Raw genomic sequence first — 27,992 nt, 5'->3', positions numbered from 1 at the left:
TTTTTTTTTTTAAAAGTGGGTTAGTCATCGGAATCATTGCGGAACGTTTGCGGGGTCGATTCATTTGGCTTCTCAATCCCAACGGCTATAAGAAGCTCCTTAAGACTATTAGGACCGAAGCAGTCTTTGGCATGTTTAAGGTCAGTTTGATTATTTTACATTCTGTTTTATTTCTCTCTATAAAATGTTTCTAGTATTCATTTTGTTTTTTTGTTTTCAGTATCTACTACGCAGAGCTTCGCTGACAGAGCACGACGCGTCTGCGTTCCTCAAGACTGATTCCGACGATGATTGCATTACTTACAGTGGCTTTTGCGAAGCTTCGACAGGTACGTAGAAATATATATTGCCGTGATCTCTGTCTCTAGAATAAATTTTGTTAATTTACACTATAACTTAATAAGCTTGATGTTTGTTTGGTTTTCAAAGCTGAATTTGATTGGACACTGCTATGGATTAAGTAATGAAGACAAAGGACCTGTGGGATCAAGCTGATTTGAATTTTGGGTATTGTTCGCAGGTATGACAGGTATGGTTGGGCTTCCATCGGATCGGGCCATTGCTGATGATGAAGAATGATTGAGGTTATTTTTCGTGAATTAAAGGATCATAAAAAAAAATCAGTTTTTTTTTTAATAGGAAGTTGTTAATTAGAAACTTATTTCCCTAGTTTTTTATACTACACCTAAAGATGAGAGTGCACTTAAATCTAACTAAGCCATATGGAACTTGTAAATTGTATTTTAGCTAACAAATAGTTGATAAATAGTAATTAGCTAATTTGATGACGTGACAATTTAGTTAATAATAAGAGTCTATGTGAATAATATCTTCTTTTATTTGCTGTTGGTTTCTACAAGCGGCGTTGTTATGAATTGCTTAGTAGTTACCTTTACCAATTGCCTCAAGGAAGGGCCAACTTGACCTCCCATTGCACATAGTTGGAGCGCGTCATCGAAGAGGTGGTCGGCCTCCAGAGTTGACTACTCGTAGAAGTTTGTTCGCTTCGGTCATGATACCCTGGAATCAACATCACCAATGCTCTCAAGAACCTCATTTGTTATGGGATGACTCTCAGGTTAGTAGATAAGACAATAATTATCCGATTTCTGATCAGTGTATCTATTACTGTATGTAATTGACCATGTTCTATTTTTTTTTTTTGCGCTAGATGCAACATTGAATTAGGCTAGCTGGGCACTTTGCTGAACATCCCAGACATGAAGAAGGACTTGGGGCTTTGGATCCAAGCTTTTTCTTAATTCAAAGCTCCCCAGTTTTTTTGCTGTGAAGGTATATCCTGTAGGAAGGAACACATTTCATGGTTCGAGAAACCTAGTCGAGAGCATTTCTGGGAGTCGTGACCTGCAAAAAGGTGTGTGAAACTATCATAATCTCAGAACTGATGTGAGAATTTATGTTTGTTTAGTGTGGGCCTTTTTTTTTTGTTACAGGTGAAATTATGGCTTTGAGTTCTAGACAATCCCGTACCAGACCAGTGGGAGAGTACCTATCGATCCTTTGTTGAGAACTACAAGGAGATTTTTGTGCCTTTGATGATTTATGAAACTTTGAAACCTGTGTTTCACGGTACAATGTCAGTCAACTAATTACCTAGAGAGAGGTAACCTGCACAAGAAAAGAAGTATATACCCTTTATAAGAATTTCGAAACACAATGTTAGGAATAGTTGTTCATTGAGGGACATAATGTTATCGACACCTTTTTTTTCATGTTGATAGATTTTATAACTTCTCTCAAAATTCAAATTTAATCAGGTCTTTTCAACTATGCTCTTTGTAGATCATGGATTGGTCGTTTGAACACGAAGGTCCAGTTTGAGCCAGACCAACCTCCTCATCGGTTAGGAGCACTATCCAAGGACAGAGCGTGATGAGGAATCTCATTCAGCTTTTGAGGTAATTTGTTTGTATATCTATGTGTTTGAAATCTGCTCGTTTAATAGCCATGTATGCTTCTATGTGTTCATCGCACGAAATGGAAAGGGAAGACATGTATTCTTCTCTTAAGTCTGTTTTATTGTCTTAGGCACTCATCTTCTTAATCTTCTTGTTTAATTTGTTGCATTATTAAGATAAGAGATGGCAACTATGTAAAGCAATGAGTTTTACATATGCAATTATTTTTGTTTGAAAGTATTATACTTCATCTCACAAAAGGGGTTCACAAACTTCTCATTTCAAACAAAAATAACTGTAATTTGTTTTGGGGCCGAAAATTCCTTCTGAGATTTTTCCTGAACTAACTTCAGAAATAAAAAGAAAGTATTCTTTAAATATGAATATCAAGCGAGATTATTCTCTTGTACTGTCGGTTTTTTTATTTTTTATTTTATTTTGATTATTTCTTTCATTTGTTGGTATCTCAATGGGCATGTATTATGGAATTTACAAACATACGGGTAAATGTGTTAGATATAGCATGGTTCAAAATTTGTATTATAAGGCCTAGGCTTTATAGCCGTTGGCCTCTTGCTAACATCTGAATGAATCTTACTTTTATTGTTGTCATTATGCCGAATAAATACGCGATATTATACACTTGTCACTTTGTCATTGTTTTCTAAACAATCTCTAGTCTTTGTGGAATATTTCATGGAGATACTAGCTTATGGATTCAAATTTGCATTGTTAATTCATCATGGTGGGGGTGAAGATGTGATATAGCGATTCTCTCGTGACAGGAAATCTGGCCGGAATTGGAGATTCAGTGCAAAGCAGGTTGGATCCTCATTTGAAAACTGTTCTTTTCAGCTTTTGGACGCCAATATTTCTTCAAGCTTTCAGAGATTTATTAGTTCTGTCTCACTGCTTTAGGACTTGGGATATCAATGGCGTTGGGAGGATCACTTCACTCAATTTTCAAAAGGTCAGAATAGGTTGGTATTTTGTCCTTTTGATTGAGCCGAAGCAAATCTGTTGCGATCGCCTCTGCCTTTGGGACAAATTAAAAGTCTATATATGAAAGTTATATCAAAGCATAGGCGTAACCCATATAAGGAAAAAAAATCATGAATGGCACCAGGGGTGATAGAAAGTTTTGCTTCATTTTTGTAGAAAAAGAAAGTTAAATAACCAGACATTATGTAAAGTCATGATAACATAGCTAACCCCTGACACCTTTATCTTCTCCGTTTATGAACCTCCGTCTAGCTCGATTCTATTATGATGTACTTTATCTGTACATATTTATTTTGTATTGGCACTTTTTAGTCGGAGCGCTTTGATGTGTGTTAGTCCTAATCGATCTCTGTTTCTTTTATTTATTTATTTACGAGTGTTAATATAGCACTGAATAAACTTAACATTGATGTGTTTTCAGTTACTTCATGTGCCTTGATGACTACAGTACCATTTCTCTTAAGCGTTGATGACTACAGTACCATTTCTCTTAAGCCTTGATGACTACAGTACCATTTCTCTTATGCCTTGATGACTGCAGTACCATTTCTCTTATGCCTCGATGACTCAGTTTCTTATTTTGCTTTGATACTTATACTTTGAAGTGATTTTGTTGCCAATTTTACTTTTATATATTATTGCCTCTTTTTAGTTGAAGCATTTTGATCTGTGTCAGTTGGAGTCGACCTCTGGTTCTTTGTTACTTCTTTTCAATTGGTATTGTTGCACTGGAACATAGAACTCAACAGTGATGTGCTTTTCCAGTTTTACTTTGAGCAAGACGTGAATGGTACAGAATCATTTATCTTATGCCTCGACGAATTAGTTTCTTCATGTGCTTTGCTATTTTACCTCTACTATGAAGTGATTTTGTTGCCATTATCCAATATGTTGCTTCTCACAGTAACTAGTTTGCTCAAAATAGATACATTATTATCAACACTTGTGGCCCCAAGTTTCTATATTTATATGTGCATAATTTTATACATAGTTAAGGTAACAGGCTCATGAAAATCCTTTGTATCAGTATTAGCTACTGTTTTTCTATGGCATCAAAACCTTAAAGTAAGATCACTACTTTATTAGCTGAGTGATGTCTCGGTGTGCTTTTAATTTCAATTCTTGTGTTATTACTCTTTTGCAGATGTGGTCAAGACACAAACCCAATGCATTTGAATTTTGCTATTTTTATGGTCGGTTGATTTTCTGTCTGGATGGTATATTGGCTTGCCTTTATCTCTTCTTTCAAGATGGTCTGGGTCAGTTTATAGCAAGCCGAGCTGATTTATTTCTATGGGTTTCTTCTCACTCAAGCGTGACATATCTTCATGGAATTGGCCTCTATTTCTTTTCGTAACTTCCAGAGCTGACTTTATACATGAAAATTAATGACTTGTTGCAGTAAACCAGCCTTGATGCATTTATTGCGAGAACGTCCTTGAATCGGTACAGAAAGCTCTCTCTGACTCAGGTCAACTCTAAATTCTCATTATATATATATATATATTTATATATATTACTCTAAATTTTATTTACAGCTGTGCAAATGCTGGAACGTTTTTTTAAAATATTGTCGAAACTGTTGATCCACGATTGTTGAAAACTGATATGTGCAAGTGAAACTATAAACCTGGATCATAAACAAAATCGAAAACGTTTAACCCCAAGGGGTTGGTCTAGTGGTAAGGGCGATTCTTGGGATCTTGCACATCCCCGGTTCGATTCCCCCTGGACGCAACAATTGGGGCCACTGGGGTAGTCTCCCGGTCGATAATGTCAGGGCCTCGTGGATATTAGTCGGGTCTCACCCGGATACCACGGTTATCAAAATATATATATATATATATATATATATATATAATATATATATATATATATTTTAAATGCAATTACATATGATTTCCGAGCATTTTCGATTTTACCTTCTAGCTTACTAACCTGTGTATGCCCTTAGAATTTTTATTTTTATTTTTATTTTTTTATGAATACCTAATACCTCAGCAGATTTAGTAGAAGGGTAGTTTCTTAAAATGAACTAATTTCTCCTGACATGATTTACATATGTTTCTAATCTGTGAATTTAAATATTGATGTACGTCAAGTAATCTCTCTAGATATCTTATTCAGAATCTAGGTCTGTTTTCTAATCATAAAAGGGAATGTGAAATAAAAGTCAGCTGCTCTTTTGATGCCAAAATTTAGGGAATGAACGAGGAGTCCATCTAGCGAACCATCTGGACCCAGACACGAGCGCAGTGATGGTGGTCATAATATCCCACAAAGTGACTGCAATATCTTGTGAAGGACACTAGCACGGTGAAGGTCGCTCCCCTGCATCCGCCGTTAGAGACATCAAGACGCCGTTCGACGTGGCGTTGGTGATGGGACAAGGGCAAGACGGAGACGGAGACGGAGGAGGTAAGTAAGTATATAAAATAAAATTGCAGCCAAATTGAAAATTAAAATTATATTTCATTTTGCACTTTAACAATTTTGTTGAAATTTTCAGCCTGTTAATGTAAGATTCTTGTTTACAAAAATATATATATTTTGCAAATCAGTCGAGATTGCACAATTGTTTAGAGAACTAGGTCAAGGATTGGGATGCAGTTTCTGTAAGGTATTGGTCTCTGTGAGGTTGCTCATGTGCGAGGTGGTATATTTCCTTTCATGTTTATTTCTCCGTCCAAGATGGTCTGGCATTTATACCGAGTGATGTTGATTTGTTCTTTATATTGGGTTTCTCTTATGTAAGGTTCTTGCCATCCTAGTGCGACACTTGTTGCGCAATGGATCAGTGGTTGGAATTTATTTGGTTTCAGTGTCTTCAGGATTTTTTCTTCTAAGTTTTTCTGTAAGGATTTTTCCCTCTGGCGAGTCACTATGGTATTAATACTCCAACAGGTTTATGTAATGTTTTTGGTTGCTTATTTTGGGACCATGCATTGACCGGGATGGTGTATTTGCTTATCTCAAATTCATCTCTCTGGATATCTTAGGTCTAATGGTGGAAGCTGGGATGTTCTGGTCTATAAATAAAAACGTTTCTTTCGGAGGCCGGGCTTCTTTTTTGTTATAAGGGATTTGAATGAGTGGTTGATGCTTCTTTTTGGTGAGTACTAATTTCTTTGGCTGAGTTACCGTTCTTACTTGTACCCGTGGTTGTCTCAAATAGTCGTTTCCTGGGTGTGAGGATGGGTATAATTTGTGATTTGCCATGTGTATAATCTGTGATTGGCGAATTCTGATATGAGAAAACTATATGTTTCTGCGCATGGCAAACTATACTCGTTTTTGGATAGTCCGCTAGATTACTGTCACAACATGCTCGGATTAGAAAGGTTGGAATTTATTGGTTGCAGCATCTTCAGGGATTTTCGGTTCTCAGTTTTTCTGTACGAATTCTTCCCTCTGACGAGCCACTATGGTATCAGTTCTCCAAGGGCTTATGTCATTTGTTTGGTTGCTTATATTTTGGGACCGCTTATTGACATCTAGGGACTTATATTTTTGTTTGATTGCTTATATTTTGGGATTGTGTATTTTTCTTCTGTTAGCTCATCTCTCTGGATAGTTTTGTTTATTTAGCAGCTGGTACTAGCTGTTTATTTCCCTATATTTTAGGTTTAATGGTTGTAGCTGAGTTGTTCTGGCCTATAAACGGATGCATATTTTCCAGAAGTCGGGTTTCTTTTTTGGTTCTACGGGATTTGAATGAATTATTGGTTGACGCTTCTTGTTGGTGAGTACTGATATGCATTGGCTGAGTTACCGTACTTTCTTGTACTTTGGCTATGATATTTGGATCCCTGGTTGTCTCGAATTGTCATTTTCTAGATGTGAGGTTGGGTATAATCTCTGAACGGCAAATTCTGATATGAAAATTATTTGTTTCTGCGCATGGCAAACATATTCGTTATTTGGAGATTCGCTTGATTACCGTCACCACCATGCTTGGATTATAGATCGTTTTATGACTAAAGAATTGCCTAGGAAGACAAAAACATAAAACAGTGTAGACTAAGAATCATATCACCAGGCAATACATTATGTTTTTGTCTTCCTAGGCAATACATTATTCTGTACTCAGTTTCTTATTGGTTTTTTTTAACTTGTGATTGAAATTTGTAAGTGTGATGATGTCTAAATAGATGGTTGTTGACTGTCTAATATGATGCTAGATTTCCATCATGTGTTGTTAGGGACGTGGAAATTTGTTTACCTTTCGTTAACATCTTATATTTATCTCGTATGTCAATTTTGGTTATTTATTTGCTCTCGTCTTCCTTCTTATCTGTTGGGCTTGCTCTGTTGAACTTGTGATCTTTTTTTATGTCTGTTATGCGTGAGGCTTTTTTGTTGTGTGTGTGTGTATGTGATGGTGAGATGATGTATTTTATTTAATGTCTACCTCACGGTGTGTTTCTATGATTTGTATGTTTATTCAGTAAACTTTATATGTTGTGCTACTTTTTGGTTTGCTCTTAGTTTTAGAATGCCACTAACTGTATAAATTTGGGCGTTCTAGTCATCTTTTACTGTTGTAGTCATTGGTTTTAGGCTGCTTGGTTTTGTATTCTTCTCTGGTGAACCTCAAAATGGTTTTACGTTTTTTTCCGATGATATATGTCTGTCTGGATATATGTTGGGTCATGGAAATATGTCATGTTAAATCTTTGTTTTAGTGATATGATTGAACCATAAGAATCGATCTATGTTTCATGTGTAAACTTGTGATGATGACTAAATATGTCCAAAAAGCGATCATGTCTAGGTAGAATGCTGATTTATATTGGATTTTGATTTGGAAGTCAGTCTAACAAGAATGTTAATTGATATAGGATTTTAATTTCCGATTTTGATTTAGAAGTCCATCTGTATATATTTTTATTTATGTCATATTTATAATAACATAATATAATAGATTTGGTGGCTGTTTTTATCCAAGTTTCTAAGTCTTTTTTACAACTTGTCTTTATTTCCTTATATATTTATTAATTTTAGATATATATATCGGATGGTAGCTTTGTTTCTCGTGATCTCATTATTTTCCTGAGTGTCAGCTTTTTGGAGCATTTAACTTTGCTGGTTTTAATTAGATTTTCATATTTTCACTTCTTCGCTTCGAGGGTCCACGAGTATAGCGGTTTATTCTATATTTCGTTTAATCAGCTTAGCGTAGCCTTGCCCTTGGTATAATCTAAATGAGGTCTGAGATTTTAGTATAAAACGAGAAAGTTGCCCGCGGCGTTGCCGCGGATTATTGCGTACAGTAATTCATGTATACTTAAGTAGAAAATGAGCTGTTTATTTATTGAATAAACTAATAATGGGCGTGTTTGGCACAATTTTTTTAAGCCTGTTTTTGCTGTTAGCAAAAACCAAATTGCAATCTTACTGTTTGGTAAAACAGTTTTTAGAAAAAATTTCAAAAACGATTTTAAAAATTGTACATGAGTCACAAAAGCTAAGAATCTTAGCTTTTAGAAAAAACATTTTTGTATCTGATATAAAATTACTTTAATATCCTCACGTGATTATCCATAGCACTGTTAAATATTTATTTTATATCTATTTTAGTCTTTTTACTATAATATATTTATTTTACCAAACGCTAAATCAGTTTTTGTTACCAGCAACAACTATTTTATAAACAGTTTACCAAACACCTTGTCAGTTTTTGAAAAAAACAGTTTTTTTTTTCAAAAACTGAATCTAAAAGCACTTTTTTTAAAAACAAAGCTGTGCCAAACGATGCCAATGTTTAACTATCTTTTAAATAGAAGCTGTTTTACTTGCAGGATTTTGCTAGGTACTAAAATAATGTGCTATTTTAATAGGGAATGTAAAAAAAAAAAATGACAAATTTTATCAGAATTTTTAATAGGTACTGAACCAAGATGATATTTTGATATATTCTTTGGTATAAGAAATGTTATTAGGTGATATCGTATTGTTGTGAAAAAACCAACGAATTTGTGATAGATTATAATCTCTTTCGTACATAGCTTTCACAAAGGTTGGGAAGTTCTAAAGAAAACGAAAGGAAAGGCAAGGAATTTTATTAAATAGTTTATTTATATTTATAAAAGAGACCATTTTGTTGATAGAAAATGGAAGTAAGATTACATAAACCTGGAGTTTTCTTAATATTAAAAAAACACTGTTATCATGATTGATTTACTGAAATTATATTTGAATATTGTTATTTATTTAATTATGTGTTTGACTTTTTTGTTGTTCCACATTGTGATTAGCTTGTCAAAAAAAAAATATCGTGTTGAAGTTTTATATGAAGCAAATAAGATTTATTGACCTAATTACCCAACCCCTATGTGTATGAGTTTCTAACTAAATAAGGGTCTTGTACAAATTGTCTTACTTTACATAAAAATAATTGCTACAGTATATGTTATGACATATACAATATCAACGTAGAAATAATAGTTTTTGACATCTTTAATTAATTTTTTTTAATCGAAACGGTACGTTTTATTAATAACTGAAAGAACTCCGAAACAAGGGAGAGCAGTACAGAAGAGAGCAAAGCTCAGACAGGCCTAAAACAACAGCCACCGAAACTACCGAGCCAAAAAAACATCAAACCAAAGCTGACAAAATAGAATAAGGGAAATCATAAAAATCTTTACAGTTAACGTGTAACCAGAGAGCAATACAGTGATTAATGCTTTCCATCACCGCCCCGCAGTTTCAATCCTCGTCCTCGAAAATGATCTCGTTTCTTTTGCCCCAAATACATCAAACAGCGGCCAATCTAGCTATCTTGAAACCAGCCGTCCATTTAGGATTCCTGTTGTACGCATCTGGCGACGAAAATAACTCAGCCACATAATTAGGCCGATGGTTGTCGAGCGAGAAATTCTTAAAGATCCAGTCCCAGACGTGGGACGAACATGGACACTCCAAGAAAAAGCTATTGAGACGCGTGAGTTTTTTCTAGTGCGCGCTCTGCCAGTCAACATTCATTGGGTTGAAAATAGGGTGGAAGTGGTCTAGGAGGTCGGGTTGGTCTCAGGGGTTGGAGCTGATGCGCATGCACGAGGCTCATGCCTAAGTGAGCGAGTTTTTCCTAGAAAATACGCTTCTCTATGGTCTTATGGAACAAGTATTACTTGGATTCGTCTATGTCACCGAATAAATATGTTGGTCAACATTTTAATGCAATTTAATAAGTGGATTTAATTCCGTTTTTACCCACTGGACTCGTACCCCGATTTCATTTTACCCCTGGACTCGGGATTGTTGCAGAACTCATCTCAGAACTTAGACACGTGTTACAAGTTGGCACTTCCGTCAGTATTTGGACGTTAAGTGGTCACGTGTTTAACACGTGAACTGGTCTGAAAGGGTAAAAGTGTACTTTGCATATACTGAATACTTTTATTGTTTAAATATTATTAGATATATTAATTAATAGAATTGTTATTAAATAATTATTAAATATTACAATTGTTTCAAAAATATAAATACTTTTTTTAAAAATGAAAGAACAAATCCCGCACAAATCTAGGGTTTGTTCTTGTCTCGCGAAAAAATGGTGAAACCTTCGACATCCAAATCTCCGGCGAAATCGAACCCTAGCAGCAGTGGAGGAGGTTTCAGAATGAAGTCTCCGGCACAGAAAAAGAAAAAAACCCAGCCAGCGAAGTCTCCGATGGCGTACTCGAAGAAGAAATCACAGGGTCGGAGAAAAAAACCCAAGTCTCCGATGATAAGAAGAGCTGGTCGAGAGAGAAGTTCATCAGAGAGCGCGTCGGTCAATAATAGACCAGTATACGGTGAGAAACCCTTTTTATATCTGTGTTTAGTGTTTGAAAAATGTAGGGACCACATTGTCTGGTTTTGGTTGGAGTTATGTTTCGATTTCGTAAAGAATCTTAGTAGGGACCACCATTGTTTTGTTGTTTCTTTAGTTTTGAGCGTTAGAATCTTTAATGGGGGGGACCAGTGGTGGGTGGTAGTCTGTTATTGGTTTTTTGTCCTTTTGAATTTGTTTAGTAGTTGTATTTTAATACTGCTTTGGTTGATTTTAATTAAAAATTGGTTCATTTTAATTAAAAATTGGTTGATTATTGTTTCAGTTAAAGGGTCTGGTATGTTCACGTTCAAAGTTCACCACGGGGGTAGAGTGGAAATGGTGAATGAGCGTTTGACCTATGTTGGTGGTCGGATTGACTACGTAGACCACGTAGACGTGGACAGACTGTCGTTGTTGGAGCTAGACAAGATTGTAGAGAAAACTCTTGGATACTCAGCGATTCCCGTGTACTATCTAGAACCTTATGGGGAGTTATTTTTCCTGGACTGTGATCTGAGCCTGTTTATAGCAGTGTCAAAGCTGTATGAGGAGTCTGAAGAACTGAATTTGTATCTTGATCACCCCGTACAAGATGCAGCTGTTGTACAAGAGCCTGGACTGTTGCCCCCAGTGCGTGGAGTTGAAGAAGAAGAAGAAGTTCAAGACTTTGAAGTGGAAGAGCCTGAAGAAGTTAAAGAGGGAGAGCCTGGACAGAGTCAAGTCGTGGATGAGGCACCAAGTCAAGTTGAAGACCCTGAGCATGACGTTGAAGTTCTTATTGAAGACCTGACTTACCCTGAACCAGAATTGGAGTTGGGCCAGCCTGAAGCATGGAGTGAAGAACATGAGTTGGGCCAGAGTCAAGCTGATGACTTGGGCCAGACTGAAGTGGAGTTGGGCCAGAGCCAAGTTGATGACTTGGGCCAGAGTCAAGCTGATGACTTGGGCCAGAGTCAAGCTGATGACTTGGGCCAGAGTGAAGCAGAGGAGTTGGGCCAGAGTCAAGCACATGACTTGGGCCGTAATCAAGAGTTTGAGGAATGTCAAGACCATCTTGATGACCTTGAGCAAGACAGTGGGTTTGAGAACAGTGAAGACGAAGTTGAAGTCAATGGCGTTGCCGTGGACCGTGGTCTAGGATTAAAGGGCAAAGAAAATGTAGCTCTTACAGATGATGAAGCCGGTTCTGACCAAGACAGTGACTATAACGAGGAGGAACACATTGTGTTGGAAGATGAGTCGTCTACTGAAGATGAGCCTGAGTCTGAGCCTAAGCCTAAGCCTACTAAATTGTCTAGGAAAATTCTCCCCAGGTTTCAAGAATTCCGTGAAGACACTGACATGGAAGACCCCAAGTTTAAGTTGGGCATGGTATTTTCAAGTGGGGCAATCTTCAAAAATGCCATCAGGGAGTATTCTATCAAGGCAGGCAAAGAGTTGAAGTTCAAAGTGAATGATCGAAACCGAGTTCGAGCAGTTTGCAAGGACGAGTCATGCAAGTGGTTGTGCTATGCGTCTGAAATGAAAGATACCACATCATTCCAGATCAGGACCTATGTACCAGAGCATACATGTGCTCGAACAAACAAGAACAGATTTTGTACTGCTGCTTGGATGTCCAAGAAGTACCTGGAGGAGTTCAAGGACAATGAGAACTGGTCATCTATTAAGTTCATGAATAAAATCCAGAAGGACTTGATACTTGAGTGTTCGAGGACTAAGGCTTGGAGGACTAAAAAAAAGCTGTGGAAATCATTGAAGGCTCTTATGCTCACCAATATGTCAGGTTGTGGGACTATGAAGCCGAGTTGAAGAAGACCAATCCAGGAACAACAATCGAGTTCTTAACAGAGGCAGATGATGAAGGTAATCCAGTATTTAAGAGACTTTACATTTGCTATGGTGGTTGTAAGGCAGGGTTCAAAGCTGGCTGTAGGCCAGTTATTGGGTTGGATGGTTGCCACATCAAGGGACACCATAGTGGGCAACTTCTCACGGCCGTAGGAATTGATCCTAACAATGGCATGTTCCCTGTGGCCTTTGCTGTTGTGGAGTCAGAGTGTAAAGACTCTTGGGCATGGTTTCTAAATTATTTGAGAGATGACATCAACATCTACAATGGATACCATTGGACTTTCATAACAGACAAACAAAAGGGTTTGATAGAGGCACTCAATGGCATGTGGGAGGAGGGTTCTGTGCAAGCTGAGCATAGGCATTGTGCTCGTCACTTGCAAAGCAATTTCACTCGGGTAAAGTAACTTCTAACACTTTCAACTTTCAAATATGATTTCAGTAGCTTGCATAAGAAGTTAAGAGTTTCTTGTTTGTTTGTAAAATTTGGTTAGGTGTTTAAGGGACAGTTCTTGAAACACAAGGTCATGGCCGCAGCCAAACAGTATTCTGTGGAGAAGTTTCACCAAGAGATGAACTTAATCAAGGATGAGGATGAGGAAGCCTACAACTGGTTGTGTCAGAAGAATCCAGTACAGTGGGCAAGAGCCAACTTCAGAACTACCCCAAGATGTGATATACTCCTTAACAACCTCTGTGAGTGTTTCAATGGTAACAGGGCTATTTTACTAGCTCGACAGAGACCCATATTGTCTATGCTAGAGAGGATTAGGATGTACTTAATGAAGAGGGTGACCAAACAACGCCTCGCCGTGGAGAAGTGGCATGGGGACATAGGACCTAGAATCTACAAAATCATGGAGAAGAACAAGACCTTGAGTGCTGAAAACATTGCAGAATGGTGTGGGGATTCATTGTATCAAGTTACAAATCTGCATGGTCGCATGTATAGAATTGACTTGGCATTGAAGACATGCTCTTGTGGTCGCTTTCAGTTGTCAGGTAATTGTCACGACCTTGAACTATTCATTGCACTGATATTATTCATGTTATTAATCCTTAAATTTGTCAGGTATTCCTTGTGCTCATGCAATTCAGTGCATTTGGCAAAGGGACGAGCAACCAAAGAACTACATTAGTGAATGCTACAAGAAGTCAACATACATGAATATCTACAGGCACAAAATCTGTGCAATTAATCCCGTGGAGCAGTGGCCCGAGACAGGAAAGACACCTATGCGAATGCCTCCCAACAGAGTAGGACCAGGAAGGCCAAAAAAACTAAGACGACTCGAGCACGATGAGGTTGTGCCACCACGTGAGACTAGAATGACCAGGAAACATGTCACAGTCAAATGTTCTGGTTGTGGAAAGTATGGCCACAACCTCACTACATGTTTTAGAAGACAACAAGAAATTTTGGTAAGATTGTACACATGTTGGTAACTCTGTTGGAAGATTATAAATGTCTATGAATGTGGTTACATTTCTTGATATTGCAGAGACAAGAACAACGTCAAGCCAGGGATGCACACCTACGTGGCCGTGGAAGGGGAAGTGGACGTGGACGTGGTGGTGGATCAAGCCAATCAACTCAACAGCCCACACAACAAGCAGCTAGTACGAGCCAATCAACTCAACAACCGACACAACAAGCACCGTTAAGGGTAAACTCAACAACTACTTAACCCAATTCTGTGCTTTGTGGTCATTACTCATAACCTTTCGTATTGCAGCGGAGTCCTCGAATGAACCGTGGCCCACCCAGGCGTTTCGGCCTTCTACCAAGAACTTTATTTGGAGACTGGATGTAAAGACAATTAAATCCTTTTTTTTGGATGATGTACTAGCTTTAGGTGAAAAAACTCAAGAACTTTTTTGGGGTGACCAGTTCACAAAACTCAGTACTTATTTTGGGTGACCAGTTCACAAAACTCAGTATGAATTATGTGTATCAAACCTAGTTCTTTTTGTATTGACAATGTATCAAATTTATGTCTTTTTATTGGCAATGTATTAGACCGAGCTAGAAAATACCACATTCCATTACAAAATATCAATTACAAAGTTTAGACCAAACTTCAATTATCATAATCCCCAATACACTACAACATATAAAACTTACATAACCCAAAACAACAACTTACATTACATAACATATACTTATTTGAAACAGATGACATAAACAAGAGCAAGCATGACGAGAACCATATAAAACTTGATCTTTTGTGCTTCTGTAGTTATCTTCTCCCTCAGTCTATTCAGCTCGTCTTCGTCTCTTCCATAAACATCATTCTTTGACACTTCAACTTGTTTCAAAACAGCTTCAAGATTGTTAATCCTTTTAAGTAAACCGAGAATTATTTGAACTGACCTTTTACACATCTCATGATCAACCCAAATCAATATACCACAACCTCTATCGTCGGGACTCTGCTAACAAAATAAGGACACAAAATCAGTAACCCAAAACAACAACGAAGACGAGAAATCAGTAAGGTCACGAAATCAGTAACCCAAACCAACAACGAAGACGAGAATAGGGGAAATATGAATTACCTTGTATCTTGAACACCCATAAAAACGCCGACCAGGATGATCACCTTTCCACGCCGTCCGCAGAACACACGCCATCTTGCATCGACACCGCGGCCTCTGCTTGTCATCAGAATGGCCATCGTCGCCTACGTCAGAGAGATTACTCGTGGAAGACGACGCCATTGACGAACATCAGAGAAATAAGCTTGGAATAGGGTTTTGTTTCGGGAAGAATGTTTTTTTTTTCGCGATCTAGGTTTCAGCTGATTCTTCTATTTTTTTTCGCGATCTAGGTTTCAGCTTGAACGCGTTTTAGTTTTGATTTGGGATTTTCTATTTAAATTGATTCTTCTATTTATTATTCCTTTTTATTTCATTTAGATTTTAGTTTTCAATTTCTTTTTCACTTCAAATCAACTAAGTCAGGGGTAAAATCATAATTCCACCAAAAAAATCCTTTTAAATCATGCCACATCATCAAACCGTTACAATTTCACGTCCAAATACTGACGGAAGTGCCAACTTGTAACACGTGTCTAAGTTCTGAGATGAGTTCTGCAACAATCCCGAGTCCAGGGGGTAAAATGAAATCGGGGTACGAGTCCAGGGGGTAAAAACGGAATTAATTCTTAATAAGTTAATATTTTTTATCTACGTATTTCAATAAAATTGAACTCAAAATTCAACAACCTTAGACCATTATTAATAGTCAATCATCAGTTTAAAAATACTAACCTTTGTCGGAAATCAGTCAAAGTAAGCTTGAGATTGCCTTCAAAGTTCAAACACGAAAACCATTCTTCATTTTTTCCCCTTTGTCTTCTTTATCGCCATGAATTTTGATTTCTTTTCTTGATATGATAATCCTGTGTGTGCATTTTTTTTTATGAGAAATTGCCTCAATTACCACAATTTGATAAGTTTTTTTCCAATTTTCCACCAAAAACTTAATTTGGCCAAAAATACTACTAAACCACTTGTTCAAATACAGTTTTACCCTCAACAATTAATGTAAAAAATTTATGTCAATTGTTAGATGTCAACAAACAGAGAACTCAAAACTCGCATATGTCTATTATAGATGTCAATTATTGATATTATGTTGAAGGTAAAATTGTATTTGTACAAGTGAATTACTAATATTTTTTGGTCAAATTAAGTTTGTAGTGGGAAATTAGAAAAAAATTATCGAATGATGGTAGTGAATATAATTTTTTTTTATTTTTTTATTGTTGACATGTAAGCAGGATATATGTCATGCCCCGAAAACCGAGACGTGAACTAAACGAAGATAAGCGATATTAAACATACTTTATTAAACACTGAACGAGTAACTAAACATCGCACAGTGCATACTCAGTCATTCACTTTACAGATCCAAAGATAAACAAAACAAAATGCAGAAAATATAACAAACTTTGATAAACAAAAGCTTATATACAAACCTGCTAGATAACGAAACTAAAAACTTCAAAAAACTTGACGACGTAAAACTCCGAGGTCATCCTAACCCTTCTTCTCGTTTCCTGATTATAAAAAAAAAATTGAAGAAATAGGGATGAGCCTGAGGCCCAGTAGGTGCTATAATAATGGTTTGATTTTAATAAGATTTTCGAAAATAATACTTAGCATTTCACAAAGTCTGCGCACTTCATTCCCATCAAAACGCACCCCGGACCTTCTTTAGAAGCATCTGAGTAGACTTCATACGTCTCGCCCATCTTCGGGATAGTGAGGATTGGTGCACTGGTTAGGCAGACCTTCAACCTTTGGAAAGCATTCTCACACTGATGATCCCACTTAAACCGAACATTCTTCTTTGTGAGTCGGGTCATTGATGCGGCTATCCGTGAGAAGTCTTTCACAAACTTTCTGTAGTATCCAACCAAACCCAGAAAACTTCGAATCTCTCCAATGTTCTTTGGTGGCTCCCATCTTAAGACTGCTTCTATCTTAGAAGGGTCTACATATATTCCATCTTCAGTTATTACATGCCCAAGAAACTTAACTTCGGTTAACCAAAAATCACACTTCTCTTTCTTGGCATATAATCGATGCTCCCGAAGAGTCTGTAAAATTATTCTAAGATGTTGCTCATGCTCTTGCACTTCCTTCGAGTAAATCAGAATATCATCAATGAAGACAATGACGAACTGATCCATGAATGGTCGAAAAATTCGATTCATCATGTCCATAAAAGCTGCAGGAGCGTTCGTTAATCCAAAAGGCATTACCAGGAACTCAAAATGACCATAACGAGTCCTGAAAGTCGTCTTGGGAATATCTTCTTCACGAACCTTCAGCTGATAATATCCAGATCTCAGATCTATCTTGGAAAAGAATCGAGATCCTCCCAGATGGTCAAACAACTCATCAATCCTGGGTAACGGGTATTTATTCTTTATCGCCACTGCATTCAGCTTCATGTAGTCGATACATAACCTCAAACTTCCATCATGTTTCTTAGCGAACAACACAGGTGCTCCCCATGGAGACGTACTATTTCGAATGTACCATTTACTCGCCAACTCATCGAGTTGCTTCCGCAATTCTTGCAGCTCTGCAGGTGCCATTCTGTATGGAGGAATAGAGATTGGAGTTGTACCAGGAATAAGTTCAATGCAGAACTTTAATTCTCGATCAGGAGGTAAGCTAGACAATTCCTCTGGAAAAACATCTGGAAATTCATCCACAACAGGAATAGCTAACTCTTCCTGAGCATCCCTTACACCTTCTTCTAACGAGGCAATGAGTGCATAGCACGATAAATTCTTCCGTCCTCCAACAGATGCTTTCAAAATATGATTCCCCGTTTCCTGACCTTCAGCATCTCGATATAAGACAGTCTTCCTAGACCCCGTATGTAGCGTTACTCTTCGCTTATGAAAATCTAGCTGGACTCTATACTTTGACAACCAATCCATGCCAAGTATGACGTCATACCGAGTCATAGGCAACACGATTAAATTCACATCTAGTTGCTCACCATTCCCACTGGTTACGTGACTGTGACAACTAAGGTTTGCTCTGGCGTCACCGATGGGTGTATGCAGAAATAAAGGTCTCTCTAACGAATTCATTTCTAATCTCAAGGTATTAAGGAAATCTTCCAAAATAAACGAATGCGTGGCACCAGTGTCAAACAACACCTTAGCCCAAGATGTTGAGATGAGAATCATACCGTCCATGGCAGTGTGACTACTTCCCGTCTTCGAAGTTTCTCCGATCACCACATTAGCTTGCCCATGGGCTCGTCCTTTTCCTCATCCAGAAGAACCTATCTGGCATCCAGGTCTAGCTAGATTCTGCATCGGGGATTGCACACTTCCTGAAGATTGTGGTCGTGGTTGAGGGAAGTATTGAGGCACAGTTCCCCGAGACTGTGGGTAGCTTGGTGGTGGTCGATATTGTGGCTGAGGCACAAACGGCTGATAGCTTGGCTGACCATAACTTGTCGGCCCATAGCTCGGTGGAACGGAAGTCTGCGGAGGTTGTTGTCCTTGATTCCTCGGACAATTTCGCTTGAGATGACCAGGTTCTCCGCATATGTAGCACGTGTAGCCATACGGGATAGAGCTGCTGTTACCAGACGTTCGGGTACCACTTCCTCCAGCTTGGCTTGCGCTTGCAGCACCACTGGACTGTCCCCGTCCAGCTCCTGAACGACGAACATTTCTGGTTGGTCCTCCAGAAGATTCACCTTTCTCAGCCCGCTCTTTTTGGTACGCTAGGCTGTCTTGTTCGACACGTAAAGCTGCTGACACGAGTCTAGCATACTCGCGGATCTCCAGTGCAACTATTTGCCTTCGAACGGAAGCCTTCAGACCATCCTCAAACCTTATGCACCGCATGTGCTCGGTTTCCACAATCGAAGGAGCAAAGCGAGCTAGATCACTAAACTTCGCTTCATACTGAAACACCGTCATGCTTCCTTGAGTGAGTCCAATGAATTCTCTAACCTTTTCATCTCGGAAGCTCTGTGGGAAAAACTGTCTATAAAAAAGCTCTTCAAACTCTTCCCACGTCATGGCGTCTACATCATGTGTCCTCCTCAGTTGCCTCCACAATACGCCAGCACGATCTTCGAGTTTAGTAGCCGTAAACTCTATAAAGAAATATAAGATTCAATGTGAATTTTGCAAAATTGATAATTAAGATGGCGTAAATACATGTATATTATTTTTTTCAACTCTATAAAATATCACAACTTAATTTTGGGAAATGAAAGTCTAATATGTTTACGATTGTGTCTGATAATTAATTATGAGATCTTATAAGTGGATCGTGTGAATTGTCAATGTATTGTGTTCCAAATGGAAAATGTTAATGAAGGGACTTATAGAAACATAATTTCCCGCGTTGGATCAAAAGTCACAACACCATCGTTGGATCATAAACCTGATCTAACGGCGAGAAGAAAGAAAAGGAAATTAATTTGACGCGGAGAGCTAATTAATGCTGGGCGAGTCATTTGATGGTCTCTTGAAGCGAAAAAAAGTCATTTGATGATTATTAATATTATAATACCGTGTGTTTTTATTGGTTTTTATATCCGTTGGTGTATATCTTGGGGGTGAATCGTAATTAAGGCAATTATCACAACAACAGATTACAACCGCTGGATCAAAATATAATCTAACGGCGAGGAGAGAGGGAAAGGAAAAGGGAAAGTTAATTGGAGGCCAAGTTTCTGGTGGTATATAAAACAGGGATCACCGGCGTGTAAATTGCGATTTAGGGTTTCACCGTCTCAGCTCATTCGTTCCCAGCCATTCCCTCTCTGCCCCGTCGCCAAACCTCGACGCCGTCGCCGACCTCATAAAAAATATCGCCGGTCCTCAATGTTCGAATATCGGGTACTTCAATCTTCTGCCGAGACTGGAGTGGTGGTGCCGATCTGCGGTGTGTCCGGAGGCCAGGTCGCGCCACCACCACCAGATCTCAGCCCGACCGGCGACCTTCTATCGGTTCTCCGGAGGTGGTAATCGGGCTAAAAGCGCGGGTGGAGAAGCGAGATTGGCTGTGGCGTATGTCCGATCGTCGGCGCCGAGCCCAGTCGAAAGGTCGCCATGTTCGGGTTGCGGGTACTCCTCTTGGAGTTGGTGGTGTCGATCTTCCAGATCGCACCTCCTTTAATCCGTCCGGCGTGAAATGGCGATCTAGGGTTTTACGGCACCGTCGCATCTCGTTCGTTCCCAGCCATTCCATCTCTGCCCCGTCGCCAAACCTCGATGCCGTCCCCGGAATCGCCGTGACCTTAGCAAGAAGCTCGCCGGTAACGGGAATTTCAATCTTCTGCCGAGACTAGCGTCGTTGGTGTCGATCTGCGGTGTGTCCGGAGGCCAGATCGTGCCACCACCACCAGGTCTCAACCCGTCCGGCGAAGCTTCTACCGGTTCTCCGGAGGCGGTTATTGGGCTAAAAGCGCCGGTGGAGATCGAGATTGGCTGTCCCTTGACCCGTTCCTTCCAGCTTCGTCGGTGCCGGAAAAACCCTAGAAAGGAAAGCTAAAACCCCTCACCCGCTCTAACTCATTTCGTTAGTTCCTAGTCTTTCCCTCTCTGCCTTGTCGCCAAACCTCGATTCCGTCTCTGGCATTGCAAGGCCGATCGTGACCTTAGCAAGAAGCTCGCCGATAACGGGTACTTCAATCTTCTGCCGAGACTGGTGTTGGTTGTCTTGATCTGCGGTGTGTCCGGAGGCCAGTTCATGTCACAACCACCAGATCTCAGCCCGTCCGGCGAGCTTCTGTCGGGGCTCCAGAGGCGGTTATTGGGCTAAAAGCGCGGGTGGAGAGCGAGATTGGCTGCGGAGACAAGTCCCACTGCCGGAGATGCCTCAGAATAGTGCCTTCGCGATATCGAGCGAGAGATTTCGTAAAAACCCTAGAAACAAACATAAAGCCCCTCACTCGCTCTCAGTCTCTTTAATATTCGTTTTGCTTCGTTTCGACTCAACCGCCGTGAATCCACCACTAGTATCACGTTTCGTCCCTCTGTGTATGTTTTTATGCTAATTCTTTCTGAAATTGCTTGTAATAGTTGATTTGTTGTTGTTTGCTGATCCAGGGTATGGAAGCACACTCTGTTGCTGGTTCGACTCCGCACGGGTCACAGATGATGTCTTTTTGTATTTGTACGAAAGGATGAAGAGTAGAAAGGGGAGAACAATACAGTGTTGAGATATAAACAATTTGTGATCAATGTCCATTTTCTTTTGCATATTCTTTTTCTTCCTTTTCTTTATAGTCCTCTTGTGCCTTTGTTTCTAACTCGATATCCTTATACAGGCTGTACGAGAGAGTAATTCGGCTCGTTCTCTCTGGCGAGTGAGATCGATGCTCTTTGTAAGCAAGGTCGGAATCGAGAAAGATGGCAACCTTGTGCAAGAAATTGAAGCCGAGGAACATGGGTCTTTCAACACTCAAGAAGACCACTGGTATATGTGAACAATATCTTGTTTTATTTACCGATTTCTACAATATCTTGTTTTATTTACTGATTTCTACAAGCGGCATTATTATGCATTGATTTTTTTACTTACCTTTACCAATTGCATCAAGGAAGGGCAAACTTGACCTCCCATAGCACAGAGCTGGAGTCCGTCATCGAGAGATCGCCGGGCTCCCACAGTTGACTGCTCGCTGAAGTTCGTCTGATCCGGCGATGACAGTGTATATAAGAAATCGCCAATGCCCTTAAATACCTCACTTGTTCCGGGGAATCTCTCAGGTTAGTATATAAGACATATCTAATTCATGACAGTGTATCTATTATCATATAGGCATGAAGGACTGGGGGCTTTGGATCCAAGTTTTTTTTTTATATATTCAAACCTCCATATTTTTTTCTCTGTGGAGGTATGTGAAACAATTGTAATCTCAGAACTGGTGTGAAAATTTCTGTTTGTTTAATGTGGGTTGTTTTTTTTTTTTTATATATTTTTTATTCCGGTTACAAGTGAAAACAAGGCTTTGAGTTCTGACCAATCCCGTGCCGGATCAGTTGCAGACTATTGATCGGTCCCTTGGTGAGAACGACAAGGAGATGTTGGTACGTTCGATGATTCATGAAACTTTGAAATATGTGGTTTCACAGTACAATGCAGGTCAGCTTCTTACCCGGAGAGAGGTAATCTGCAAAAGAAAAGAGGTAATCCCTCTTACCGGTTATCCGAAGTCGGCTGCCCTTGACCCGTCCCTTCCAGCTTCGTCGCTTCCGTAAAAACCCTAGAAAGAAAAGCTTAAACCCCTCACCCGCTCTCAGTTTCTCTTCTTCATTTCGTTTCGGCTCCACAGCTCGCCCTGCCGCGAATCCACTTGATCGTCTTCAGTATCACGAGCCCTCCCTCTTTTTATATTTTTGCTAATTCTTTATGAAATTATCTTTAATTGTAGATCTGTTCTTGTTTGTTGATCCAGGGTTTAGAAACACACTATGTTACCAGTTCGAATCGACGCTGGTCACCAGCCCGATCTCCCTCTCTGCCGTCGCCGCCGAGGACGCTGTCTCCGGAATCTTGTGATGGCTGTCAGTATTTCTATGCATTTCTTTTTCTTTTTTGCCCTTTTATGTATATGTTACTAACTCGATATCTTTATGCAGACTTGGCGAGAATAATTTCTTCGGCATCTCTATTGCGAATGAGATCGGCGTGCTTTGTAAGGAAGGTCGGATCGAGAAGGACCGCAACCTCTTACGAGAATTTGTAGCCGAGGAACACTATCTTGTCTACTGGTATATGTGAACACTATCTTGTCTTATTTACTGATTTCTATAAGCTGCGTTATTATGAATTGTATTATCTGTTACCTTTATCGATTGCCTCAAGGAAGGGCAAACTTGACCTCCCATTGTCATCGAAGAGATGGTCGGCCTCCCATAGTTGACTGCTCGCTGAAGCTTGTTTGATTCGGTGATGATACCCCGGAATCAACATCCCTGATTCTCTCAAGAACCTAATTTGTTGCGAGTGACTCCCAGGTTAGCATATAAGACATTATCCAATTTATCACAGTGTATCTGTTATCATATTGTAATTAACCATGTTCTAATTATTTTTATATTTATTTTGGGCTTGATGCAATATTGAACTAGCCTACCATGGCACTTTGCTGAACGTCCCAGGGATGAAGGACTTGGGGCTTTGGATCTTAGCTTTTTGTTATTCAAAGCTCCATACTTTTTCGCTATAAAGGTATATCGTGTAGGAAGGAACACATTTCATGGTTAGAGATATCTAGTCGAGAGCATTTCTGGGAGTAATGACCCTGCACAAGGTATGTGAAACAATCATAAAGCTAAGAACTGGTGTGACCCGTTCATTCCAGCATCGTAGGACCGATCGTCAGTGCTGAGACAGGTCGGAAGGTATTCCTCTTGGAGGTGGTGATATTGATCTGCCAGATCGAACCGCCTTTAACTGGTCTGGCTGGTGGATCACAGCTTCCGACGGGTCTCCAGTTCCACAATGAAATCAAGCGAGAGTTTCCGTGAAAAACCTATAGAGGAAAGCTAAAACCTCTCACCCGCTCTCAGTCTCTAATTAGTGTCGTTTCGACTCAACCATGGCACTCCTCGGCCCGCCCCGTCCCGAAGTGAATCCTCCAGTATCACGTGTTGTCCCTCTCTATTTGTGTTTTTTTTTGCTAATTGTTCCTGAAATTGCTTGTAATAGTTGATTTGTTGTTGTTTGCTGATCCAGGGTATGGAAGCACACTCTGTTGTCGGTTCGACTCCAGGTGGGTCATTCCCTGCTGTCGCGACCCACAAGGATGCTGTCTCAGGAATCTTATTGATGCCTTTCAGTATTTGTATGAAAGGAAGATGAGTAGAAGAAAGGGAAGAAGAATACAATGTTGACATATAAGAAGCATAGACAAGAATTTTGTAAACAGGGAGTAACTTTTTTTTTCTTTTCCTTTTTGTGTAATTGTTTCTAACCCGAAATCTTTACACAGGCTTTGCGGAAGAATTTGATACATCCGGCTCGTACTCTATGGCTTGTGAGATCGATGCCTTTTTATAAGGATGGCCGGATTGAGATAGACGGCGATTTCGTACAAGAAATTGAATGGACATGGAGCTTTCAACACTTGAGAAGATCACGGGTAAATAATATCTTCTTTTATTCTGCTGGTTTCTACAAGCGGCGTTGTTATGAATTGCTTAGTAGTTACTTTTACCAATTGCCTCAAGGAAGGGCCAACTTGACCTCCCATTGCACATAGTTCTGGGAGTCGTGACCTGCAAAAAGGTGTGTGATACTATCATAATCTTAGAACTGATGTGAGAATTTATGTTTGTTTAGTGTGGTTTGTTTGTTTTTTTGTTTTTTTTTTTGTTTTTTTTTTGTTTTTTTTTTTTACAGGTGAAATTATGGCTTCAAGTTCTAGACAATCCCGTACCAGACCAGTTGGAGAGTACCTATTGATCCTTTGTTGAGAACTACAAGGAGATTTTTGTGCCTTTGATAATTTATTAAACTTTGAAACCTGTGTTTCATGGTATAATGTCAGTCAACTTATTACCTAGATAGAGGTAACTGCACAAGAAAAGAAGTATATACCCTTAATAAGAATTTCGAAACGCAATGTTAGGAATAGTTGTTCATAGAGGGACATAATGTTATGAACGCATTTTTTTCATGTTGGTGAATTTTATAACCTCTCTCAAAATTCAAATTTAATCAAAAGGTCTTTTCAACTATGCTCTTTGTAGGTCATGGATTGGTCTTTTGAACACGAAGGTCCAGTTTGACCAGAACAACCTCCTCGTCGGTTAGGAGCACTATCCAAGGACAGAGCGTGATGAGGAATCTCATTCAGCTTTTGAGGTAATTTGTTTGTATATCTGTGTTTGAAATCTGCTCGTTTAATAGCCATGTATCCTTCTATGTGTTCATCACATGAAGTGGAAGAGGAAGACATGTATTCTTCGCTTAACTCTGTTTTATTGTGTTTGTTTAGGCACTCATCTTCTTAATCTGCTTGTTTAATTTGTTGTGTTACTAAGATAAGAGATGGGAACTATGTAAAGCACTGAGTTTTACATATGCAATTATTTTTGTTTGAAAGTATTATGGTTCATCTCACAAAAGGAGTTCACAAACTAAGCAGTTTTCACTTCTCATTTTAAACAAACATAACTGTAATTTGTTTTGGGGCTGGTAATTCCTTCTGAGACTTTCCCTGAACAAACTTTAGAAATAAAAAGAAAGTATTCTTTATGAATATGAATATCAAGCGAGATTATTCTCTTGTACTGTTGGTTTTTATTTTTATTTTTTTATTATTTAATTATTTCTTTCATTTGCTGATATCTCAATGGGCATGTATCATGGAATTTACAAGCATGCGGATAAATGTGTTAAATATAGCATGGTTCAAAATTTGTACTATAAGGCCTAGGTTTATAGCCCGTTGGCCTCTTTCTACCATCTGAATGAATCTTACTATTACTGTTGTCATTATGCCGAATAAATACGCGATATTACACACTTGTCCCTTTGCCTATGTTTTCTAAACAATCTCTAGTCTTTGTGGAATATTTCATGGAGATACTAGCTTATGGATTCAAATTTGCGTTGTTAATTCATCATGGTGGGGGTGAAGATGTGATATAGCAATTCTCTCGTGACAGGTAATCCGGCCGGAATTGGAGATTCAGTGCAAAGCAGGTTGGATTCTCATCTGAAAACTGTTCTTGTCAGCTTTTGCATGCCAATATATCTTCAAGCTTTCAGAGATTTATTAGTTCTGTATCATTCCTGTAGGACTCGGGATTTCAATGGCGTTGGGAGGATCACTTCACTCAATTTTCAAAAGGTCAGAAGAGGTTGGTATTTTTCCCTTTTGATTGAGCTGAAGGAAATCTGTTTTGATCGCCTCTGCCTATGGGACTAATTAAAAGTCTATATATGAAGTTATATCAAAGCATAGGCATAACCCATATAAGAAAAAAAAAATCACGAATGGCACCAGAGTTGATAGAAAGTTGTGCTTCATTTTCGTAGAAAAGGAAAGTTAAATAACCAGACATTATGTAAAGTCATGATAACATAGCTAACCCCTGACACCTTTATTTTTAGCGTTCTTTTTACACCGTAAAACATAACCCTGTGTGTCTCTGTAGGTGTGTGTTGTGTGGTCAACAATATGAACCTCCGTCTAGCTCGATTCCATTATGATGTACTTTATCTGTACATATTTATTTTGTATTGGCTCTTTTTAGTCGGAGCGCTTTGGTATGTGTTAGTCCTATTCGATCTCTGGTTCTTTTGTTTATTTATTTATTTACGAGTGTTAATGTAGCACCGAATAAACTTAACATTGATGTGTTTTCAGTTACTTCATGTGCCTTGATGACTACAGTACCATTTCTCTTATGCCTTGATGACTCAGTTTCTTAATGTGCTTTGATACTTATACTTCGAAGTGATTTTGTTGCCAATTTTACTTTTATATTTTGTTGCCTCTTTTTAGTTGAAGCGTTTTGATCTGTGTCAGTCGGAGTCGATCTCTGGTTCTTTATTACTTCTTTTCAAATGGTATTGTTGCACTGGATAATATAACTCAAACAGTGATGTGTTTTTCCGGTTTTATTTTGAGCAAGACGTGAATACAGAATCATTTATTTTATGCCTCGACGAATTAGTTTCTTCACGTGCCTTGCTATTTTACCTCTACTTTGAGGTGATTTCGTTGCCATAATCCAATATGTTCCTTCTCACAGTAACTACTTGTTCTCAAAACAGATACATTGTTATCAGCATTCGTGATTGCGGGAAGGGAAACAGTAAGTTCTAAAGTGGCTCACGGCCATGTGAGTGGCTCCCCGAGTATCACATTTTTTTGTCATAAAGTTTTTAGAATAGGGCTTTAACTTAAGATTTTTTTTAGTAAGCGTGACCTTTGATGGGTAATATTTCCACTGAATTCCCTTTCTAATAATAAAAAAACTTGTATTTGAGCTATTGTTGTGCTTTTCGAGTCTGGAAGGAAATTCACAATGAGAACATAAGCTAGGACATTATAATATCAATAAATTTAGGTTTATTCTACTGTGATATTGATCGAATTATCTTCTTATTTTTTCTTATATTATTTATATACGAAGGTAGTTTCCTTTGTAAGCCTTGTAGATTGTCTTGACCTTGCTTTTGGTTGGCAGGGACGTATAACTCTTATTTTTATTATCTATTATTCTATGATGTAGTCGGTCATGCTCTTACCTACAATAATAATATAAAAACTTGTGGCCCCATTGAGTTTCTATCTCTATGTGTGTTTAATTTTATACATAGTTTAAGGTTTCAGGCTCATGAAAATCCTTTATATCAGTATTAGCCACTGTTTTTCTATGGTATCAAAGCCTTAAAATAAGATCACTACTTTATTAGCCGAGTGATGTCTTGGTGTGCTTCAAATTTAAATTCTTGTGGAATTACTCCTTTGCAGATATGGTCAAGACACAAACCCAATGCTTTTGGATTTTGCTATTTTTGTGATCGGTTGATTTTCTGCTGAATGGTCTATTGGCTTGCTTTTTTCTCATCTTTCAAGATTGTCTGGGTCAGTTTAGCAAAAGCGAATTTATTTCCATGGCTTCTCTCTTACTCAAGCATGAAATATCTTTATGGATTGGGACTCAGTTTCTTTTCGTACCAGAGCCGACTTTATACACAAAGACTAATGGCTTGTTGCGGTAAAGAATCCTCTGACTCAGATCAACTCTATATTCTCATTTTTATCTTTATTTTTTTTGGCCGTGCACGTCCTTTATACCATTTTTTATTTTACCTTTTAGCTTTGTATGCTTTAAAAGTTTCATGTTTTATGAATACATATCATCTCAGTAAAG

At 38.7% G+C, this 27,992-nt stretch overlaps 4 long non-coding RNA genes across 9 annotated transcripts; all 4 read left to right on the top strand.

The window, feature by feature from the left end:
- Positions 1 to 67: 67 nt before the first annotated feature.
- LOC149391546 (uncharacterized) lies at positions 68 to 484 on the top strand. Its single transcript, XR_016300104.1, has 3 exons — positions 68 to 140; positions 221 to 329; positions 430 to 484. It is a non-coding gene; the product is annotated as an uncharacterized LOC149391546 (long non-coding RNA).
- A 27-nt stretch (positions 485 to 511) lies between these two features.
- On the top strand, positions 512 to 4,031 carry LOC149391545 (uncharacterized). Of its 2 annotated transcripts, XR_016300062.1 has the most exons (7): positions 512 to 1,078; positions 1,172 to 1,375; positions 1,455 to 1,624; positions 1,804 to 1,919; positions 2,622 to 2,741; positions 2,838 to 2,899; positions 3,343 to 4,031. It is a non-coding gene; the product is annotated as an uncharacterized LOC149391545 (long non-coding RNA). The 2 variants fall into 2 exon arrangements; XR_016300063.1 differs by lacking the exon at positions 3,343 to 4,031 and having other exon boundaries at positions 2,705 to 2,741; positions 2,838 to 3,293.
- A 38-nt stretch (positions 4,032 to 4,069) lies between these two features.
- On the top strand, positions 4,070 to 6,448 carry LOC149391544 (uncharacterized). 2 transcript variants are annotated; one of them, XR_016300064.1, is made up of 3 exons: positions 4,070 to 4,138; positions 4,324 to 4,392; positions 5,124 to 6,448. It is a non-coding gene; the product is annotated as an uncharacterized LOC149391544 (long non-coding RNA). The 2 variants fall into 2 exon arrangements; XR_016300065.1 differs by having other exon boundaries at positions 4,070 to 4,180.
- A 16,788-nt stretch (positions 6,449 to 23,236) lies between these two features.
- LOC149391543 (uncharacterized) lies at positions 23,237 to 25,957 on the top strand. Of its 4 annotated transcripts, none has more exons than XR_016300032.1 (7): positions 23,237 to 23,328; positions 23,462 to 23,747; positions 23,836 to 24,387; positions 24,502 to 24,671; positions 24,852 to 24,966; positions 25,690 to 25,809; positions 25,906 to 25,957. It is a non-coding gene; the product is annotated as an uncharacterized LOC149391543 (long non-coding RNA). The 4 variants fall into 4 exon arrangements; XR_016300034.1 differs by having other exon boundaries at positions 23,243 to 23,747; positions 23,836 to 24,241; positions 24,330 to 24,387; XR_016300033.1 differs by having other exon boundaries at positions 23,243 to 23,747; positions 25,773 to 25,809.
- The last annotated feature ends 2,035 nt before the right edge of the window (positions 25,958 to 27,992 follow it).

This window comes from Urtica dioica, chromosome 7 (genome assembly GCF_054948205.1).
Source record: "Urtica dioica subsp. dioica isolate 48M chromosome 7, U.dioica_male_clone48M_v1_H2, whole genome shotgun sequence".
In the NCBI taxonomy this organism is placed as follows: Eukaryota; Viridiplantae; Streptophyta; class Magnoliopsida; order Rosales; family Urticaceae; genus Urtica; species Urtica dioica.
The sequence above is the reverse complement of the archived record's forward strand: the minus strand, read 5'-3'. Positions and strand labels throughout refer to the sequence as shown.